Source organism: Lampetra planeri, unplaced genomic scaffold (genome assembly GCF_965212315.1).
Source record: "Lampetra planeri unplaced genomic scaffold, kcLamPlan1.2.h2 scaffold_175, whole genome shotgun sequence".
NCBI classification, from domain to species: domain Eukaryota; kingdom Metazoa; phylum Chordata; class Hyperoartia; order Petromyzontiformes; family Petromyzontidae; genus Lampetra; species Lampetra planeri.
Genome location: NW_027614486.1, coordinates 111,215 through 135,192, shown reverse-complemented (window position 1 = coordinate 135,192; position 23,978 = coordinate 111,215). Strand labels below are relative to the sequence as shown.

Below are 23,978 nucleotides of genomic sequence, written 5' to 3'. Positions count from 1 at the left end.
CCTTCACGGTAGCAAGGCGCGTGCGTCACTCGCGACTACGCAGCAGTCGTGGTGGTGGTGGGGGTGGTGGTGGTGGGGGTGGTGGTGGTGGGGGTGGTGGTGGTGGGGGTGGTGGTGGGGGTGGTGGGGGTGGTGGTGGTGGGGGTGGTGGTGGTGGGGGTGGTGGGGGTGGTGGGGGTGGGGGTGGTGGGAGTGGTGGGGGTGGGGGTGGTGGTGGTGGGGGTGGTGGGGGTGGGGGTGGTGGTGGTGGGGGTGGTGGTGGGGGTGGTGGTGGAGGTGGTGGTGGTGGGGGTGGTGGTGGAGGTGGTGGTGGTGGTGGTGGAGGTGGTGGAGGTGATGGGGGTGGTGGGGGTGGTGGTGGAGGTGGTGGGGGGTGGTGGTGGTGGGGGTAGTGGAGGTGGTGGTGGTGGTGGAGGTGATGGGGGTGGTGGAGGTGATGGGGGTGGTGGGGGTGGTGGTGGTGGGGGTGGTGGAGGTGGTGGTGGTGGAGGTGATGGGGGTGGTGGTGGGGGTGGGTGGGTGGTGGTGGGTGGGTGGTGGTGGGGGTTGCCCACCCACCCACCCTCTCGCTGTGCCGGTGCTGGATTCACGGAGCCCTGTTCGCTTCACGGCGCTTGACCCCAACAGTAAAAAAAGACAAAGTCGACAAAAGGCCAGGACCTGGTCCTTGGGGATCTACTAGCGAGTTACCTGGGAGTCCTCTAGGTCGACTCGGCCTCAAATTGGGTATCCCTCGCGACGTGTAAACAATCGCCACTAGGGGAGACGAAGGCTGCTCTTTACATTCTGTTGAGGCTACCCGGGGGAGCTTTGTCTTTGTCGCGTGCGTGGGGCGACACTCCACTCCGCCTGCTCACGACACGAGGTGTCAACTCGCTCGCTCTCTGTCCGTGGTGATAACAACCACAAGCACCACCACTACCACCACAACCACCACAACCATCACTACAACGATCACAGCCACCACCACAACCACCACCACTACCACCACAACCACCACAACCATCACTACTACCATCACTATCACCACAACCACCACTACTAGGTCACAACCACTACCACCACCACCACTACTACCATCATAACCACTACCAACCACTACTACATCACTACCACCACCACCACCACTACTACCACCACAACCACTACCACCACTACCATCACAACCACTACCAACCACCACTACTACAACCACCAACCACCACTACTACCACCACAACCACCACCAACCACTACTACTACTACGACCACCAACCACTACTACCACCACCACCACCAACAACCACTACTACCACCACAACCACCACCACGAGTAGTGGTGGTGACCACCTCCCAGCGGCCAGTCCAGACAGAGGAGGCGGCGTTGAGGGGAGGGGAGGGAGGCGAGCGACGCTGCTGCTGCTGCTGAACGAAGGACGGCAGCGATGTCACCGCTCTCAGCTGCAGGTGATGTATGTTGAACTTCGTTCGCACCGTACGTAGCCAGCCGTGCTAATCCGAGGTGCAGTGTTGAGTCTGTGGGCAGTGTTGAGTCTATGGGCAGTGTTGAGTCTATGGGCAGTGTTGAGTCTATGGGCAGTGTTGAGTCTATGTGAAGTGTTAGTCTATGGGCAGTGTTGAGTCTATGGGTAGTGTTGAGTCTATGGGCAGTGTTGAGTCTATGGGCAGCGTTGAGTCTATGGGCAGTGTTGAGTCTATGGGCAGTGTTGAGTCTATGGGCAGTGTTGAGTCTATGGGTGGTGTTGAGTCTATGGGCAGTGTTGAGTCTATTGGCAGTGTTGAGTCTATGGGCAGTGTTGAGTCTATGGGTAGTGTTGAGTCTATGGGCAGTGTTGAGTCTATGGGTAGTGTTGAGTCTATGGGCAGTGTTGAGTCTATGGGCAGTGTTGAGTCTATGGGTAGTGTTGAGTCTATGGGCAGTGTTGAGTCTATGGGTAGTGTTGAGTCTATGTGAAGTGTTAGTCTATGGGCAGTGTTGAGTCTATGGGTAGTGTTGAGTCTATGGGCAGTGTTGAGTCTATGGGTAGTGTTGAGTCTATGGGCAGTGTTGAGTCTATGGGCAGTGTTGAGTCTATAGGCAGTGTTGAGTCTATGGGCAGTGTTGAGTCTCTGGGCAGTGTTGCGTCTATGAGCAGTGTTGAGTCTATGGGTAGTGTTGAGTCTATGGGCAGTGTTGAGTCTATGGGTACTGTTGAGTCTATAGGTAGTGTTGAGTCTATGGGTAGTGTTGAGTCTATGGACAGTGTTGAGTCTATGGACAGTGTTGAGTCTACGGGCAGTGTTGAGTCTATGGACAGTGTTGAGTCTATGGACAGTGTTGAGTCTATGGGCAGTGTTGAGTCTATGGGTAGTGTTGAGGTAATGGCAGTGTTGAGTCTATGGGCAGTGCTGAGTCTATGGGTAGTGTTGTGTCTATGGGCAGTGTTGAGTCTATGGGCAGTGTTGAGTCTATGGGCAGTGTTGTGTCTATGGGTAGTGTTGAGTCTATGGGTAGTGTTGAGTCTATGGGTAGTGTTAGTCTATGGGCAGTGTTGAGTCTATGGGCAGTGTTGAGTCTATGGGCAGTGTTGAGTCTATGGGCAGTGTTGAGTCTATGGGCAGTGCTGAGTCTATGGGCAGTGCTGAGTCTATGGGTAGTGTTGAGGTAATGGCAGTGTTAGTCTATGGGCAGTATTGAGTCTATGGGCAGTGCTGAGTCTATGGGTAGTGTTGAGGTAATGGCAGTGTTAGTCTATGGGCAGTGTTGAGTCTATGGGCAGTGCTGAGTCTATGGGTAGTGTTGTGTCTATGGGCAGTGTTGAGTCTATGGACAGTGTTGAGTCTATGGGCAGTGTTGAGTCTATGGGCAGTGTTGTGTCTATGGGTAGTGTTGAGTCTATGGGCAGTGTTGAGTCTATGGGTAGTGTTGAGTCTATGGGCAGTGTTGAGTCTATGGACAGTGTTGAGTCTATGCGCAGTGTTGAGTCTATGGGCAGTGTTGTGTCTATGGGTAGTGTTGAGTCTATGGGCAGTGTTGTGTCTATGGGTAGTGTTGAGTCTATGGACAGTGTTGAGTCTATGGGCAGTGTTGAGTCTATGGACAGTGTTGAGTCTATGGGCAGTGTTGAGTCTATGGGCAGTGTTGAATCCATGGGTACTGTTGAGTCTATAGGTAGTGTTGAGTCTATGGGTAGTGTTGAGTCTATGGGCACTGTTGAGTCTATGGGTAGTGTTTAGTCTATGGGCAGTGTGGAGTCTATGGGCAGTGTTGAGTCTATGGGCAGTGTGAGTCTATGGGCAGTGTTGAGTCTATGGGCAGTGTTGAGTCGATGGGCAGTGTTGAGTCTATGGGCAGTGTTGAGTCTATGGGCAGTGTTGAGTCGATGGGCAGTGTTGAGTCTATGGGCAGTGTTGAGTCGATGGGCAGTGTTGAGTCTATGGGTAGTGTTGAGTCTATGGGCAGTGTTGAGTCTATGGGCAGTGTTGAGTCTATGGGCAGTGTTGAGTCTATGGGTAGTGTTTAGTCTATGGGCAGTGTTGAGTCTATGGGCAGTGTTGAGTCTATGGGCAGTGTGAGTCTATGGGCAGTGTTGAGTCTATGGGCAGTGTTGAGTCGATGGGCAGTGTTGAGTCTATGGGCAGTGTTGAGTCTATGGGCAGTGTTGAGTCGATGGGCAGTGTTGAGTCTATGGGCAGTGTTGAGTCTATGGGCAGTGTTGAGTCTATGGGCAGTGTTGAGTCTATGGGCAGTGTTGAGTCTATGGGCAGTGCTGAGTCTATGGGCAGTGTTGAGTCTATGGGCAGTGTTGAGTCTATGGGTAGTGTTGAGTCTATGGGTAGTGTTGAGTTTATGAGCAGTGTTGAGTCTATGGGTAGTGTTGAGTCGATGGGCAGTGTTGAGTCTATGGGTAGTGTGAGTCTATGGGCAGTGTTGAGTCGATGGGCAGTGTTGAGTCTATGGGCAGTGTTGAGTCGATGGGCAGTGTTGAGTCTATGGGTAGTGTTGAGTCTATGGGCAGTGTTGAGTCTATGGGCAGTGTTGAGTCTATGGGCAGTGTTGAGTCTATGGGTAGTGTTTAGTCTATGGGCAGTGTTGAGTCTATGGGCAGTGTTGAGTCTATGGGCAGTGTGAGTCTATGGGCAGTGTTGAGTCTATGGGCAGTGTTGAGTCGATGGGCAGTGTTGAGTCTATGGGCAGTGTTGAGTCGATGGGCAGTGTTGAGTCTATGGGCAGTGTTGAGTCTATGGGCAGTGTTGAGTCGATGGGCAGTGTTGAGTCTATGGGCAGTGTTGAGTCTATGGGCAGTGTTGAGTCTATGGGCAGTGTTGAGTCTATGGGCAGTGTTGAGTCTATGGGCAGTGCTGAGTCTATGGGCAGTGTTGAGTCTATGGGCAGTGTTGAGTCTATGGGTAGTGTTGAGTCTATGGGTAGTGTTGAGTTTATGAGCAGTGTTGAGTCTATGGGTAGTGTTGAGTCGATGGGCAGTGTTGAGTCTATGGGTAGTGTGAGTCTATGGGTCGTGTAAGTCTATGGGCAGTGTTAGTCTTTTGGCAGTGATAGTCTATGGGCAGTGTTGAGTCTATAGGCAGTGTTGAGTCTATGGGCAGTGCTGAGTCTATGGGTAGTGTTGAGTCTATGGGTAGTGTTGAGTCTATGGGCAGTGTTAGTCTATGGGTAGTGTTGAGTCCATGGGTACTGTTGAGTCTATGGGTAGTGTTGAGTCTATGGGCAGTGTTAAGTCTATGGACAGTGTTGAGTCTATGGGCAGTGTTGAGTCTGTGGTCAGTGTTAGTCTATGGGTAGTGTTGAGTCTGTGGTCAGTGTTGAGTCTTTGGTCAGTGTTAGTCTATGGGCAGTGTTGAGTCTATGGGCAGTGTTGAGTCTATGGGTAGTGCTGAGTCTATCGGTAGTGTTAGTCTATGGGCAGTGTTGAGCCTATGGGCAGTGTGAGTCTATGGGTAGTGTTAGTCTATGGGCAGTGTTGAGTATATGGGTAGTGTTGAGTCTATGGGTAGTGTTAGTCTATGGGTAGTGTTAGTCTATGGGCAGTGTTGAGTCTATGGGTAGTGTTGAGTCTATGGGCAGTGTGAGTCTATGGGCAGTGTTGAGTCTATGGGTAGTGTTGAGTCTATGGGTAGTGTGAGTCTATGGGTAGTGTTGAGTCTATGGGCAGTGTTAGTCTATGGGCAGTGTGAGTCTATGGGTAGTGTGAGTCTATGGGTAGTATTGAGTCTATGGGCAGTGTTAGTCTATGGGCAGTGTGAGTCTATGGGTAGTGTTAGTCTATGGGTAGTGTTAGTCTATGGGTAGTGTTAGTCTATGGGCAGTGTTGAGTCTATGGGTAGTGTTGAGTCTATGGGCAGTGTGAGTCTATATTGGCAGTGTTGAGTCTATGGGTAGTGTTGAGTCTATGGGTAGTGTGAGTCTATGGGTAGTGTTGAGTCTATGGGCAGTGTTAGTCTATGGGCAGTGTGAGTCTATGGGTAGTGTGAGTCTATGGGTAGTATTGAGTCTATGGGCAGTGTTAGTCTATGGGCAGTGTGAGTCTATGGGTAGTGTTAGTCTATGGGTAGTGTTGAGTCTATGGGCAGTGTTGAGTCTAAGGGTAGTGTTGAGTCTATGGGCAGTGTGAGTCTATGGGCAGTGTTAGTCTATGGGTAGTGTTAGTCTATGGGCAGTGTGAGTCTATGGGCAGTGTTAGTCTATGGGCAGTGTTAGTCTATGGGCAGTGTTAGTCTATCGGCAGTGTGAGTCTATGGGCAGTGTTAGTCTATGGGCAGTGTGAGTCTATGGGCAGTGTTGAGTCTATGGGCAGTTTTAGTCTATGGGCAGTGTTGAGTCTAAGGGTAGTGTTGAGTCTATGGGCAGTGTGAGTCTATGGGCAGTATTGAGTCTATGGGCAGTGTTAGTCTATGGGCAGTGTGAGTCTATGGGCAGTGTTAGTCTATGGGCAGTGTGAGTCTATGGGTAGTGTTAGTCTATGGGTAGTGTTGAGTCTATGGGCAGTGTTGAGTCTATGGGCAGTGTTGATTCTATGGGCAGTGTTAGTCTATGGGCAGTGTTGAGTCTATGGGCAGTATTAGGCTATGGGCAATGTTGAGTATATGGGTAGTGTTAGTCTATGGGCAGTGTTAGTCTATGGGCAGTATTAGGCTATGGGCAATGTTGAGTATATGGGTAGTGTTAGTCTATGGGCAGTGTTGAGTCTATGGGCAGTATTAGGCTATGGGCAATGTTGAGTATATGGGTAGTGTTGAGTCTATGGGCAGTGTTAGTCTATGGGCAGTGTTGAGTCTATGGGCAGTGTTGAGTCTATGGGCAGTGTTGAGTCTATGGGCAGTGTTGAGTCTATGGGCAGTGTTGAGTCTATGGGCAGTGTTAGTCTATGGGCAGTGTTGAGTCTATGGGCAGTGTTAGGCTATGGGCAATGTTGAGTATATGGGTAGTGTTAGTCTATGGGCAGTGTTGAGTCTATGGGCAGTGTTGAGTCTATGGGCAGTGTTGAGTCTATGGGCAGTGTTGAGTCTATGGGCAGTGTTGAGTCTATGGGCAGTGTTGAGTCTATGGGCAGTGTTGAGTCTATGGGCAGTGTTGATTCTATGGGCAGTGTTAGTCTATGGGCAGTGTTGAGCCTATGGGCAGTGTTAGGCTATGGGCAATGTTGAGTATATGGGTAGTGTTAGTCTATGGGCAGTGTTGAGTCTATGGGCAGTGTTGAGTCTATGGGCAGTGTTGAGTCTATGGGCAGTGTTGAGTCTATGGGCAGTGTTGAGTCTATGGGCAGTGTTGAGTCTATGGGCAGTGTTGAGTCTATGGGCAGTGTTGAGTCTATGGGCAGTGTTGAGTCTAGTCTATGGGCAGTGTTGAGTCTATGGGCAGTGTTGAGTCTATGGGCAGTGTTGAGTCTATGGGCAGTGTTAGGCTATGGGATGGGTGTATGTTGAACTTCTTTCGCACCGTACGTAGCTAACCGTGCTAATCACAGGAGTGGGAGAAGGGCAATAAACTAAACACAACTTTTTTTCTCTAAAGAAACGAGGTTGTAAATCTCGATGATGATGATGATTTCAAAGTGCAGCAAAGCTCCACAGTGGCTCCCTAATCTCGGAAGGAAGAACGTTCCAGACGGGCCGCAGAAGCGCATCTGAGAGCGCGGCGATGGAAGTGACCGTCGTTGATGTCCGTTCGACGGGGAGACAAAGGCGGCCGGGCGTGGTGCTGGCCACTAGGGCTGAACGATTTGGGGGAAATATCTCATTGCGATTTTTCTGACAGATTTTGCGATTTGATTTGTGATTAAGTTCCAGTTCAATATTCACTGTGTAAATAGATTTAAAACATGTGATGGAGCATTACCACGTAATGCAAGGATGAGAATGAAAACAACATGAATTGCTTCCAACATGCATCATAAAACAATCGTCAAGCTGGGTTGGAGGGGGAAGAGCACCTTGTCAAGGCGCTCTTCCCCCTCCAACCCAGCTTAAATATACGCTCCAAGCCTGGGGTGTTTCATTCAGACGCTGTCTTCCCGACAGACCTGTTCTTCACCTGAGGACAGCTGCTTGCGTTGTGGCCAAATGTCGTGAGAATTGTATTATTTCATTATGTTTTATTTTTATTATTTTATTATTTCCCTTCTATGTGACTTTACCGAAAGAACCAAGAAGATGAATCCCTGCAGTCACGAAAGCTTTACATCGAAAGATAGCCCTTCTGTTGAGGGCTTGCGCGACCAACATCATCCGTAGCACAGGGGTTTTTTGGGGGCGTTAGTTCGCGTGAATATATAAATGTGGTGTCGTTAAACCCGCCACCACCCGACAGAGCCAATTAGTGAGGTTTGCGTCACGTATACAGAACATGGCCAATTCTTTACTAGTACAGCGCTAACCGGTTGTGTGTTCGAGAGTAAATCCACAACATTTACACGCCATTCACTTGTCGCTCCGTAGTTTACGTGGACAACGTCAACAACAACAATGACGTGATGAGTGTTGTTGTTGTTACAGTCGATCGCCCAGCTAGGGAAGGCTTCGCTGAGTCTCAGGTTTCGTTTCAGGAGGATCTTGAGGAGTGGGTGGAGGTGTGACGGTGATTGCCATCATGTACAGTGAGGGAAAAAACGTTTTGATCCCCTGCTGATTTTGTACGTTTGCCCACTGACAAAGAAATGATCAGTCTATAATTTTAATGGTAGGTTTATTTGAACAGTGAGAGACAGAATAACAACAACAAAAATCCAGAAAAACGCATGTCAAAGATGTTATAAATTGATTCGCATTTTAATGAGGGAAATAAGTATTTGACCCCCTCTCAATCAGAAAGATTTCTGGCTCCCAGGTGTCTTTTATATAGGTAACGAGGTGAGATTAGGAGCACACTCTTAAAGGGAGTGCTTTGTTACCTGTATAAAATACACCTGTTCACAGAAGAAATCAATCAATCAGATTCCAAACTCTCTACCATGGCAAAGACCAAAAAACTCTCCAAGGATGTCAAGGACAAGATTGTAGACCTACACAAGGCTGGAATGGGCTACAAGACCATCGCCAAGCAGCTTGGTGAGAAGGTGACAACAGTTGGTGCGATTATTCGCAAATGGAAGAAACACAAAGAACTGTCAATCTCCCTCGGCCTGGGGCTCCATGCAAGATCTCACCTCGTGGAGTTGCAATGATCATGAGAACGGTGAGGAATCAGCCCAGAACTACACGGGAGGATCTTGTCAATGATCTCAAAGCAGCTGGGACCATAGTCACCAAGAAAACAGTTGGTAACACACTACACCGTGAAGGACAGAAATCATGCAGCGCCCGCAAGGTCCCCCTGCTCAAGAAAGCACATATACAGGGTGACCCAAAAAAAACGGGCCCCAACTCTAATTAGGCCCCGTTTCTTAGTGTTTTGTCCCAACGAAATGAAACTTTGGTCATAACTAGTTTATTATATTCGAAACATCAAATCAAAACACTAGGGTCTTTGGCCTTTTTTTCTCCGTTCTACAGCATGTGTTCTAGATGGCCTCCATTTAGCTCCGTGCATTTCTTGAGGCGCAGCACGAAGTTGTCCATGACGTTCTTACAGACTAAATTGGTAATGGCTCTCATCTCCTCCCTGATGGTTTCCTTGAGTTCCGTGATGGTTCTGGGTTTCCCTGTGTAGACTCTGTCCTTAAGATATCCCCAAAGAAAAAAATCTGGGGGGCTTAGGTCCGGGCTATGGGGTGCCCACTCAAAATCAGTCTTGAGACTGATCACTCGGCCTCCGAAGTTCTCTTTCAGCCAATCTCGGGACAGGTTTGAGATGTGAGAACTTGCTCCGTCTTGCTGGAACCAGAACTTGCTCATGAGCGACGGGTAGAGGGTCTGGAGCTCACTCTTGAAGGATTTGAGGACCTCCACATACCGCTCCTTGGTGACTGTCACTGCTGCGCCAGATTCTTCGATGAAGATTGGTCCGATGATGCCTCTGGCCGAGATTGCAGCCCACACCGTGCACTTAGGAGAGTGCAAGGGCTTGGTGGCTACTTCATTGGGTCTGGAGGACCCCCAGAAGACATTTGTCTTGGAGTTCGCCTTTCCGTCAAGATGAAAGTGGGCTTCATCTGAGGTCCAAAGGAGGTTATGGGAACTTGGTGTCTCCTCGATCTTCTCGAGCATCTTGACTGCCATAGCGCTCCTCTGCTTCTTGTCTGAGGCTGTAAGGGTCTGCAGCGTCTGTATTTTGTATGGGTAAGCCCTGATATCGTTCACCAGCACTCTCCTGCAAGTCTCACGGGACATACCGAGGGACTGACTTCGCTTACGCACAGAGCGTTTCGGACTCTGCTGGAGAGACTCTCTCACACTTTCGACCAGCTCGGCTGTTCGCTTCTTGGGACGTCCCGAGTGGCTTGGACGGTTCTCACTGGCAGCGTTGATGTTCTCCACGGTCCCATACTTCTCGAAGTGGGCCACCCAGTTCTGAATTCTGCTTTTGGATGGAGCCTTTTCACATTCGAACTGACGCATGAAACTGTCCTGGGCTTTCTTAAACGAGCCTGTCTTGTAGTAAAATTTAACACAGTGTATTCTTTGTCCCAGCTCCCACTGGGGTCTTGGTGTACTCACGGTCGTTGATTCTGCCATGTCCTGTAAAATAAGGGCAATCGGTGAATAAATAAAGGAGATATCACATAAAGTGTACACGGGGCCGTTTTTTTGGGTCGCCCGTCTGAAGTTTGCCAATGAACATCTGAATGATTCAGAGGACAACTGGGTGAAAGTGTTGTGGTCAGATGAGACCAAAATGAAGCTCTTTGGCATCAACTCAACTCGCCGTGTTTAGAGGAGGAATTCTGCCTATGACCCCAAGAACACCATCCCCACCGTCAAACATGGAGGTGGAAACATTATCCTTTGGGGGTGTTTTTCTGCTAAGAGGACAGGACAACTTCACCGCATCAAAGGGACGATGGACGGGGCCATGTACCGTCAAATCTTGGGTGAGAACCTCCTTCCCTCAGCCAGGGCATTGAAAATGGGTCGTTGATGGGTATTCCAGCATGACAATGACCCAAAACACACGGCCAAGGCAACAAAGAAGTGGCTCAAGAAGAAGCACATTTCGATCCTGGAGTGGCCTAGCCAGTCTCCAGACCTTAATCCCATAGAAAATCTGTGGAGGGAGTTGAAGGTTTGAGTTGCCAAACGTCAGCCTCGAAACCTTAATGACTTGGAGAAGATCTGCAAAGAGGAGTGGGACAAAATCCCTCCTGAGATGTGTGCAAACCTGGTGGCCACCTACAAGAAACGTCTGACCTCTGTGATTGCCAACAAGGGTTTTGCCACCAAGTACTAAGTCATATTTTGCAGAGGGGGTCAAATACTTATTTCCCTCATTAAAATTCAAATCAATTTATACAATTTTGACACGCGTTTTTCTGGATTTTGTTGTTGTTATTCTGTCTCTCACTGTTCAAGTAAACCTACCATTAAAATAATAGACTGATCATTTCTTTGTCAGTGGGCAAACGTACAAAATCAGCAGGGGATCAAATACTTTTTCCCTCACTGTACATATGTAGCAGCTACTGCATAGCTACTACATATGTAGTAGCCACTACACATGGCTCCGCACTTCTCAAGGGCCCCGCGCTAAATGCTTTCAAGCCATCAATTCCAGTTCAGTGATTCTGCACTTGCTCAATTACTACAGTACTATACCGCCTTCGACTTTTACGAACGGCTGGGTGTTTAAAGTTAGCGATTTGTCGTATTATTTGGCTGTATAGCTAATTAAAAAATACAACTACTTTGCTATGCAAAGGTGCAATCAGGCTCACGTGCCCTGTGGATTGCACTCTCATAGTGCTAATCTCTCATTAACACTGCTGTTGTGCGCATGATACTCTTATGCGGTGACGGAAGCTCATTCATGCTAATCTCTCTCTCCCTAATCTCTCTCTCCCTAATCTCCCCCATGAACACAACTGACGTGCTTGGGTCCGTGGATGGAATTCATTTCCAGCTCAGACCCCGCTTGCTTGCCCATCGTCACACATATTGTTGTAGCTGCTCTCTCTCGCTGGTTCAGCAGTTACACTGCTGGATTGTATTATTTCCGCCTGAGGATGACCGCTTGTGTTGCGATCGAAACGTCGTGATCTCTTTTATTTCATACCTACGTGACTTTACCGAAAGAACCAACGAGTATGGATTCCTGCAGTCACGAAAGCTTAAAATCAAGATTCGCTATGCAAGTTAAATAAATTGTGCTTAAATATTGACGTGATTTTTTTTTTGTGCAGGGCCCCTTTATAACATAAGTAGCCGGTGTTGCCCGATGCAAAAAAGACAGACACACACATCGACCTACACACACAGACATTGACCCACACACATAAAGACATCGACTTTAGATACACACACATGGAGTTACACACACATATCGACTCACACACACACATTGACTTACACACACATATGGACTTACACACACATTTGGACTAACACACACACATATGGACTCACACACACATACACATCGATGTACACACACACATCGACTGACACACAGACACAAACACAGTGACTTACACACTCACATGGAGCCATGCACACACATCGACTAACACACACTCACATCGACTAACACACACATACAGCGACTGACACGCACACTTGGACTTACACACACATCGACGTACACACACAGACATCTGGCGTTGCCCGGGCTAAAAAGACACAAACACACATCGACTTACACACACACATGGACCTAAACGCACACACATATGGACTCAAACACACACACACATCGACTCACACACACACACATCGACTTACACAGCAATCCCCGATAATGCCACAGCTAGAGCAATTGTCTCTCTCTGGCGAGCCTTAGCGAGGGGCAGTTTGAAACACAAAGGTCTTCCCAGTACTGGCAGGTGCATCAAGGAAAACAAAGACTCGATTTTTGTAGTCTCAATGTCTTCCAAGATTTTCGTGTAGGCTTCTATTTGTGCGTCCATCAGCTTTGGATAATTTTCCTAAATACATTTAAGAAGCTGTAAAGCATAATAGCATATTTGACGTACGATCTCTTGAGCAAGGGCATGCAGGTTCTCCCTGTAGGGTATTGGTAGTCCCATAGACGTGAGGTATTTACCACCAATGGAGGATGAGGGCCTGTTTGAAGATGACATCAGAAAAGTTGAAGTCGAGGTTTGTATTTTGTCATTGAGCTCCGTGGAGGGATGTCCTCACTCACGCCCTCTTTGTCCCGTGGGGTTAGATGGGCTGCAAACTTGAATATTTATGCAGAAGAGCAACGTCAGTTAGAAAGGGGACTGACCAACAGAAGCTTCATGAAGATGGTGATCATGCGCAAGAATTGCACGAAGATTGCAAGCTTCCATGTATATTTGACAGACAACTCCTTCCACTGTTCAGAGGTCTTGGAAAGATTTGTGCCCTTTGGCAACACGAAGAAGCATTGGGAGAAAGTAGGACTGCCGATTGTTGGGATGAACTGTGTAGACTCGTCCTAAGGCATCCGATTCACCGTCAGCAGCACGTCGCTTGCATTTTTTTTTAGCAGTCCATGTATAGTAGGAGGGAACTTAATGGTAGAGCAGGTTGGCAGCAAATGGGTCACTTGGGCACAAAACAAAGAACGCCACAAGGGTGGTATCTTGTGGAGCCAGGGCCTGTTGTTGGGCATTTCCTTTGGTGACGTAGATGCGTTGACCATTTTGGAGGTGAAGTGCCAAATTGACGACTGGGGGGGGGGGCGGTCATGGATGGGTAAGCCAAGAATTCAGCAAATGTCCTCATTGTTGTTGATGTATGTTCCTTGGGAAAAAAGTTTGAGCTCATGCACACTTTGCCCCTCTGTTTTGTAAGGCAAAGACAACCATGTCAGAGCCTTTGTTGATGTATTGGCAAACATATTTGATGGCTCTTTTTTAGAATAGCAGAATTTCACATTAAAGTGGTCCTGGAATATCTTGCACAGAAGAGGGCAGTAGGGAAAGATCCACCGGTTGTGAACCTTAATTAGCGAGTTAGTGGCAGTTCTGAGCGTTGGTTGAAATCCACCATGCTCAGTATTTCTGTGACGATATAGAGGAGAGCCATCATGGGCCGACTGAGTGTCTCTCAAGTAGTTCCGTGGATACCTCTAGGTACACCTGTGGTCTTGCATACATGGCGCATTTGGATAGAACTGGCCACATGGGCCATAGACCAATTGGTTGCAGACCACACAAAACAAATGGGCAGGGTCTTGATGGGGGTGAGGTAACTCAGCACTGATAAATGTGTCAATGTGACTTGCATGGATTGTTTCCCTCATCCATAGCGAAATGTGAGCATGAGGAAAAAGACGTTTTTTTGCCACCCAATGTTTGTGCAAGCTACCGCTTGTCTATCCAAAGACGCCGCCTTCGTTGGTCGCAAATCAGCATCATGAGGTCATCAACTTTGAGTTTTAAGACCCTCGCTAAGATGTCATGTCTGTCTGGTGGCTTTTGGTTTGGATAAGGGTAAACCTGGATCTCCGCCACATATATAACCTTGATAATTGTTTTGTACCCTTCTATCTGGCAACAAAACTGACACCTTTTTTACGAGGAGTCATGTTTGCATAGACCACAATACCTGCAGCCATAATGCAAACAAAAAACACGACTCTGATAATGATATGCACTGTCCTTGAAGTTGATTGGTCCACACCCGAGACAGCTTTCCTTAGAGCCTAGTCTCACATGGGTTGGACCAGATGACGCCAAAAGGCGCACAACTCAAAGACAATGCACCATCAGAGTATGAGAGCTCGGGGCAAGCATTTACACCATTGGAACCTCATTTGCCAGTAAAACATGCATACATTATCAGAGTTATGTTTTTTGTTTGCATTATGGCTGCAGGTTTTGTGGTCTATGCAAACATGACTCCTTGTAAAAAAAAGTGTCAGTTTTGTTGCCAGATAGAAGGGTAAAAACAACAATTGTAATTTTTTTACTGGCAAATGAGGTTCCAATTGTGTTTATAACCTTGTTGTAACAGCTCTCTCACTGGTTCAGCAGTTCTACGACTGGATTATTTTTTCTGCCTGAGGACGACCGCTTGTGTTGCGATCGAAACGTCGTGATGTATTAATTTTAGTTTAATTGTATTTTTCTACCTACGTGACTTTACCGAAAGAACCAAAGAGTAAGTGAAGGTGATGAAGAGATGGGTCGTGGGCATATTGGCTGATGCACGTCATGGCATCCTGAGCCTTCTCATGCTGATGTAATAAGAGGATATATCCGGCTCACTGACGTATCACAACTCGTCATGGTGATTGGCTCTGCCGGTCCTGGTTTACAGCCAATGGGGGGAAGCCTGGGGGCATGGCCCTGACGTGATGGAAAGGTGACAGCTGTAAGGATTGGTTCTGCTGGCTTTGGCCTCAGCCAATGGGGAGACGAGTCAGGGGCGTGGTCATGGAAGCTGACGAGGGAGCCTGGAACATTCCATGCGAGGCTAACGAGGATTGGCGGAAACGTACCACGTGACCCGGGTATTAAATCGGGGTGGAGACCAACGACACGTGGTCAGAACGGGAACGAACAGAGGGGGGAGGCCACGCGGGAGCGGGGCTCCGAGTTGCCACGTGGCAGTGCGTCTCTCTCTCTCTCTATCTGTCCCTCTCACGTTGCCTATCAGCAGCATGGAGTAAACTGTAAGATATAGTCGAATAAAAGACGAAATCCAGAAGTTGCCTCAACGGGCTGTGAAGAATGAAGGCAAAATAACTAATCAGCCCACATTGTGACCGTTTGCATCTCCTTCAGCATTGATGGCGTCCCAGAGATGAGCGTACTGTCCACACGCAGGCGGTTGGGATTCAGTTGAATGTAAAGAAGGCGCTCACTCTCAGTGTTGGCATACTCATCGACAACATCCTGGTGAAAGAGGTTGGCGCACCATAACATGTGGTTTCCTCCTCTGTCCATGATCACGAAGGAATATAAGTTTTTTTTTTTGAGAGGAGACAGTTTTGTGAGGATGTCTTTGTCCTGCAGCTTTGTAATTGGAGGAATCTTGATGCTGTACCCATCTTGGCCTTGCGACAGGAAAACGTGTTATTGTAGGGCATCGTAGGCTCTGTTCGTGTCAGGAAATCGTGCGATGGTGTTTTCTTGGTATGGAAGAACAATGTATCCCTCACAAAGCACGGTCAACAATATTTGGGGCATTGAACCCCCTTGCGTGCTCCACACTTTGGTAGAAAGTAAAGGTGCGGTACGGCAACATTTAAATGGGTGATGTTCCCACGAATGTGTCGAGAAGTTCCGACGGACACACTCGGAGACGGAGGTAAGATTAAGGGCTTTCGCCAGGGTTTATTAAAGCTGTTACAATACTACACAGCAGGGTACACAACTCCCAGGGGCTAGGGGTCCTACTCTGAGTCCGGGTCCCTGCCGGCTAGCTCCGGTCTCTCTCTCTCGTGTCGGATCGTGGACTCTGCCGACTCCACCGAGCGGAGAGAGAAGCACCTCTACGGCTACCACCGGCTTCTCCCCAGACTCACCACTCGATCCCCTCTCTCTACCCCTGGTTCCCTCTTCACCCTGCTTACTCTACCCGTTCCCACAGTGACCCCGCTTACGTCACGGGGTCTCCCTTAAGTACCCTAGGAGACGTGACGTCATCGCACTGAACGGCACACCTGACGTCACGTCCCCATTTTACTCCTCTACAAATGTGCCAAAACGATAGACGAAATGCAATGGGCTCTAGCTAAGAAAGTCCACCGTATTTCGCAGTATAACAAATTAATCGGCATCGCAGAACTACGCATCAGTAAATAGCGGGACGTGAGCGATCGAAACAATAGAAATGCATTGAAGAAACAAGCAGAAATAAGTCAACATTAAAGAGCAGCAGTACGTACAGGTAAGGTGAGAAGCAGGCGACAGTCTAGATTATAGACTGCCAGTATGCCGACTCAATGACATAAGCATTGCTACAGTCGACATAAAAAGCTGGCAATACGGGCAGCAGCTGAAAAAGCAGGACACAGTCGACATGAAAGGCTGGTAGTACACTGAGTGAGGTAAAGACACAGGCAACAGATTATAGACTGGCATACACTCATAATGGCCAAAAGCTAAGTTAGCAGTGTAGATTATAGAATGGCAGTGCACTGACGTTAATTAATGAGCAGGCAGCAGGCCACGGCACAGACTGGCAGTACACCGTCGCAGCGTCATGAAAGCACAGCTAAAAAAGGAAATATTTAGAAACCTAATCATGAAAAATTAGTTTTCTGCATACAAACATTATTGTAATATCTGCCAACTTATTTGTTTCACAAAAGTAAACAATGAACCAGAGTTCTTATCTGCACACAAACATTATTATTGTAATATTTGCCAACTTAGTTGTTTCATAATAGTAAACAATAAACCTGAGTTCTTAGCGAAAGATTCAATACAATTGTACTTTACATTGCCGTGGTGAGGCCTAGTCCCATGCAGAGCCCGCGGCCTCGCCTAGATTTCCCAGCCGGAGGAGGTGACACATTGCCAGGCTGGGGGCTGGGCCGCTACCCCCCCCCCCCCCACCATCCCCCCGCCCGAGCTACAATAATACTATCTAAGCGCTATAATATTAGTATCTACCGACCCTATAGTATTAAGTGCACACATTGGGGTGGGGGGGGGGGGGAGAGAAGAGGACATTACACTTTGATGAATTTACCATCAGCGTTGCGTGTATTTTACTTTCCATTTTGAACGGGAATGAGAAAGCCCCCCCCCCACCCTCCACCGATGACGCGCGAGCGTTGCTAGGGGCAACCCCCGGGCAGCTTTAGCGGCTCGGGGAAAATAATTAAATAGAGAAAAATAACACTAAATTGTTAATTTAACTACTTAAAAGTTTACGGACGGGAAAACGGCATAGCGCTTGCCCACCGTGGGGCTTATGGCGTGCTGCCTGGCAAAACATTTTCTACGTCAACCCCACGGTTTGAGAGCCAAATCCTTCGCAAGCGAGCGTGCGCAGACGGACAGACAGAAAATGCCTTTTACAGTGAAACCTTGGATTGCGAGTAACTTGGTGTGCGAGTGTTTTGCAAGACGAGCAACATTTTAAAGTAAATATTACTTTGATAAACGAGCGATGTCTTGCAATACAAGCAGTACGTACAGTATACGCGTTGTCTGCCGAGTGTCACGTGATCACAACTGAGCCGATGGTTCTTCTCTCTCTCGCTGCGGGATTGTGGGTAATCGTCTCCCATGCTCGGTCTCTGTCGGCGTGCCTCACTCGTATAGTCAACATCCGTGCGAGTGTACAATACTGTTTACTGTAGTGTTGGGACCACGTGTGTGTGCCTAAAGCATTTTTTTAATTTTGTGTCCAAGTGTAGTGACTGTTCTTTAGTAATTGTACTGCAACAATGGCCCCCTTCTCCTCTCCTCTCTCTCGTCTCCCTCACACCAGCCACGATTACATTTAATGAATACATGTGATTTACTTTATATTAAATTTAAATAAAAAAAATATAAAGGTACAGTCTTCTTGGTTCTTTCGGTAACGTCACGTAGAAGGGAAGTAATAAAATAATAAAAATAAAACATAATAAAATAATATATTTTATTATGTTTTATTTTTTATTAATAAAACATAATAAAATAATATATTTTATTATGTTTTATTTTTAATAATATTAATAAAACATAATAAAATAATATATTTTATTATGTTTTATTTTTATTATTTTATTACTTCCCTTCTACGTGACTTTACCGAAAGAACCAAGAAGATGAATCCCTGCAGTCACGAAAGCTTTAAATCGAAATAAAGGTACAGTGTTTTGTATTAATCATTTTTATATGAATATGTTGGGGTTTTGGAACGAATCATCTGAGTTTCCATTATTCCTTATGGGGAAATTCGCTTTGATATACGAGTGCTTTGGATTATGAGCACGTTTCCAGAACGAATTATGCTCGCAATCCAAGGTTTCACTGTATAGGTGCTCGCAATCCAAGGTTTCACTGTATAGGTAAGAATATGCTACAGAACCCGCACTCCCTTAATCCGGCACTGAGTGGGCCTTCTTACCTGGTCAAAAAAAAAAAAATTCTGAGTCAAGTTCTGAGCGCGGTGCGTTAACCATTGCGCCACCGCTCCCCCCCCCCACCGCACTCACGCAGCTAAAATACCTTCACACTCTCGTCACTAATCGCTTGCAAGTTGAAGTCATCATCATCATCATCGCAGTTGTTATTGTTGAGCTGCGTCGGTGGAGGCGGTGGTTTAATGACGATTGCTGTAAAGTATTCCCAACTCTCAATGACTGCTGCTACTGTTGCTGCTGCTGCTACTGCTGCTACTACTGCTGCTGCTGCTACTGCTGCTGCTACTGCTGCTGCTGCTACTGCTGCTGCTACTGCTGCTGCTGCTACTGCTGCTACTACTGCTGCTGCTGCTACTGCTGCTGCTACTACTGCTGCTGCTGTTACTGTTACTGCTGCTGCTACTGCTGCTGCTACAACTACTACTGCACTCCTGAAACTACTATTCCTGTAACTCCTGCTGCTGCAACTACTGCTGCTGTTGCTACTACTGCTGCTGCTACTGCTGCAGGCTGAGTTGAAGCTGCAAGCCGAGGTGGCCACGCGCTCCCCAAGACGCAGTCACGATGATCGGTAAGATGACATACACATACATACACACGTGTACAAACACACATACACACACATACACACACATACACACACATACACACACATACACACACATACACACACATACACACACATACACACACACATACACGTGTACACACATACACGTGTACACACACACACACGTGTACAAACACACATACATACACACACACATACACACACATACACGTGTACACATATACACGTGTACACACACACGTACACACACACACACGTGTACAAACACACATACACACACATACACACACACATACACACACATACACGTGTACACACATACACGTGTACACACACACACATACACACACACGTACACACACACACGTGTACACACATACATACATACACACACGTACACACACATACACACACGTGTACACACATACACACACACACGTGTACACACATACATACACACACGAACACACACACACACGTACACACACACACACGTTCACACGTGTACACACATACATACACACACACACACACGTACACACGTGTACACACATACATACACACACGTACACACACACACACGTGTACACACATACATACACACACACACGTACACACACACACGTGTACACACACACACGTGTACACACATACACACACACACGTGTACACACATACACACACACACACACACGTACACACACACGTGTACACACATACATACACACACACGTGTACACACACACACACGTGTACACACATACATACACACACGTACACACACACATACACACGTGTACACACATACATACACACACACACGTACACACACACACGTGTACACACATACACACACGTGTACACACATACATACACACACGTACACACACACATACACACGTGTACACACATACATACACACACACACACGTACACACACACGTGTACACACACACACACACGTGTACACACATACATACACACACGTACACACACGCGTACACACACCCACACGGGTACACACACACACGTGTACACACATACACGTACACACACATACACACACGTACACACACACATACACACACACTCACGTGTGCACACATACACACGTACACACACACGGGTACACACACATGTGTACACACATACACGTACACACATACACACACACCTACACACACACATAGACACACACACACCTACACACACACCTACACACACACTTAGACACACACACACCTAGACACACACACAGACACACACACACCTACACACACACACCTACACATAGACACACACCTAGACACACACACCTACACACACCCCTACACACACACACATAGACACACACACACATAGACACACACACATCGACACACACACACACATAGACACACACACACACACCTACACACGCACACCTACACACACACATAGACACACACATAGACACACACATAGACACACACATAGACACACACACAGACACACACCTACACGCTTGCACGCATCCAGAACTGGTTTAAATCCTCGATAACATCAGCTCGCAAAGCCAAAGGTGCCCCGTGTAGCCTGCACGGGCCTGCTGGGGCAAGTGCTGTTAGCGAGCACCTATTAAGGTGGGATCGGCACGCCCTATGAACGAGCTGGCGGTGTTGTCCAGCAACAAGCCTGCCCGCCTTTGTCTCCCTTCTGATGGTGTCCACAAGTGTGCTCGGCAATTTTTTGAGGTTTAGTCAACCTCTGAGGAGTTGAGTCAACCTCTGAGGAGTTATGTAGTAGTATATACAAATGCAGTAGCTACTACATATGTAGTAGTAGCTACTACATATGTAGTACTACAAATGTAGTAGCTACTACATATGTAGTAGTAGCTACTACATATGTAGTACTACAAATGTAGTATATACAAATGTAGTAGCTACTACATATGTAGTAGTAGCCACTACATATGTAGTACTACAAATGTAGTATATACAAATGTAGTAGCTACTACATATGTAGTAGTAGCCACTACATATGTAGTACTACAAATGTAGTATATACAAATGTAGTAGCTACTACATATGTAGTAGTAGCTACTACATATGTAGTACTACAAATGTAGTAGCTACTACATATGTAGTATATACAAATGTAGTAGCTACTACATATGTAGTACTACAAATGTAGTAGCTACTACAAATGTAAACGCTTTCAAGCTATCAATTCCGGTTCAGCCATTCGGCACTTGCTCTATTACTATAGTACTATACCGCCTTCAACTTTTATGAACGACTGGGTGTTTAAGGTTAGCGATTTGTCGTTATTATCTGGCTGTATAGCGAATGAAAAAATAGAATTACTTTACTGTGCAAGTAAAAAAAAAGTTGTGTTTAAATATTTGTGTTTATTTATTTAGTTAGGACCCCTTTATAACAAATTCTACAGGTACCCTAATCCGGGTCGTGTGTATGTGTGTGTACGTGTGTGTGTACGCGTGTGTGTGTGTACGTGTGTGTGTGTACGTGTGTGTGTGTACACGTGTGTGTGTGTACACGTGTGTGTGTGTACGCGTGTGTGTGTGTACGTATGTGTGTGTACGTGTGTGTGTGTACACGTGTGTGTGTGTACGTGTGTGTGTGTACACGCGTGTGTGTGTACACGTGTGTGTGTGTACGTGTGTGTGTGTACGCGTGTGTGTGTACGCGTGTGTGTGTACACGTGTGTGTGTGTACACGTGTGTGTGTGTACACGTGTGTGTGTGTACACGCGTGTGTGTGTACACGTGTGTGTGTACGTGTGTGTGTACGTGTGTGTGTGTACGTGTGTGTGTGTACGTGTGTGTGTACGTGTGTGTGTGTACACGTGTGTGTGTGTGTACACGTGTGTGTGTGTGTGTACGTGTGTGTGTGTGTGTACACGTGTGTGTACGTGTGTGTGTGTGTGTACACGTGTGTGTGTGCGCCACAGAATCGCCGTGTCCAGACACCGACGACCACTACTGCTTCCACGGAGTCTGCTTCATCATGGAGAACCGCAGGTTCTGCAGGCAAGTGAGGGTCTCCGCTTTACGACGACCCACATTCACGACTTGAACGTCTTCTGACGCCGCTCGGAAATGCATTTGAACGGAGCCGTTTCTCGTTCCACGACTTGGCTTGGATAACATTTCGTTTTGGGTAATTCTTGAGTGGGTTTTTGTTTGTGGATTTTCTTTTTGGTATTCTTGAGTGTGGGTTTTTGTGGATTTTCTTTTTGGTATTATCGAGTGTGGGTTTTTGTGCATTTTCTTTTTGGTATTATCGAGTGGGTTTTTTGTGGATTTTCTTTTTTTGTATTCTTGAGTGGGTTTTTTGTGGATTTTCTTTTTGGTTTTCTTGAGTGTTTTTTGTATTTTCGAGTGGTTTTTTTCTGCATCTTTCTGAACTTGGTTCGCCTCGTTCGTTGATTGCTGGTAACGATGTCAATCCGACATGGGATGTCAGAAACCTCGGGCGTTCAGTTTGAACAGTCATTGTCCGTTGAGGCACATTTATCGATCGTGTAGATTTGAAGTTTTCATTGCTGCAGGGATCCATACTCTTTGGTTCTTTCGGTAAAGTCACGTGGGTATGAACTCAATAAAATAGATTAAATAAATTAATTAAATCACGTTTCGATTGCTTGTGTTGCAATCGAAACGTCGAGATTTAATTTTTTATCTATTTTATTTATTTTATACCTACGTGACTTTACCGAAAGAACCCAAGAGGATATTGATGGTGGTCAAAATGTCCTTTATCCACCTTAGAAATACAGCCAGAATGCATCGCTTCCCGTCGCTTCCCGTCGCTTCCCATCGCTTCCCATCGCTCCCCATCGCTCCCCATCGCTTCCCATCGCTTCCCATCGCTCCCCATCGCTCCCCATCGCTCCCCATCGCTCCCCATCGCTCCCCATCGCTTCCCATCGCTCCCCATCGCTTCCCATCGCTTCCCATCGCTTCCCATCGCTTCCCATCGCTTGCCATCGCTTCTGATGACTTGGGAGACACCGGTCTATGCCTTTGTGTTATCCCGACTCGACTACTGCAACGTCTACCTAGTTGGGATATCGAGCAAAGTGCCGGTCAGACTCCAGCTTGTTCAGAATGCAGTCGCTCAAGTGCTGACACCAAGACCGGAATTATAATTATTAATGGAGGGGCACATCCCCCCCCAATATTCAAATATGCTCAAAATGTCCCCCCCCCCCAATAAATTGCTATAAAAAATAGCTATGCTATGTAAATAAAAACAACAATTTGCTAAACCTTGGCCACAATCTTAATTTAGGAGCTTTCGTGACTGCAGGAATTATTCTTTGGTTCTTTTCGGTTAAGTCACGTCTAAAAATAAAATAATAAATTAAAATAACATATTACGACGTTTCGATTGCAACACAAGCAATCATCATCAGGTATAAAAGAAATAGCAACAAAAATCTAACTAGAAAACTATAGACAGACATACAAGCAGACAGACATCACAACGGCACACAGAGAGAGGACACAAATCGGCACACAATATCTTGACTTGTCTTCGTATAAATCAAAGCGTAGATTTCTGTTTATATGTGGTGTGGTTATGGTTGTACTTTATCAATCCCTAATCTCTGCCATTACATACAATGAATCAAGAAAAGGTAAAAAAAAAGTAAAAAACAGAGCAATGTAATACAATACACTATTAGACATTATTGTAAAAAATACATAAAAAGTCCATCCCATGTGATAGTGAATTTTTGTTAATATTTTAGGCAGGAAATGAGTTTTCAAATTTAGATTTTTTTTCTGGG

At 46.8% G+C, this 23,978-nt stretch overlaps 1 long non-coding RNA gene across 2 annotated transcripts; it reads left to right on the top strand.

Moving 5' to 3' along the window:
• The first annotated feature begins 557 nt into the window (after positions 1 to 557).
• On the top strand, positions 558 to 22,777 carry LOC144739840 (uncharacterized). Of its 2 annotated transcripts, none has more exons than XR_013589522.1 (3): positions 558 to 1,446; positions 19,117 to 19,178; positions 22,134 to 22,777. It is a non-coding gene; the product is annotated as an uncharacterized LOC144739840 (long non-coding RNA). The 2 variants fall into 2 exon arrangements; XR_013589521.1 differs by having other exon boundaries at positions 558 to 1,451.
• Positions 22,778 to 23,978: the final 1,201 nt, after the last annotated feature.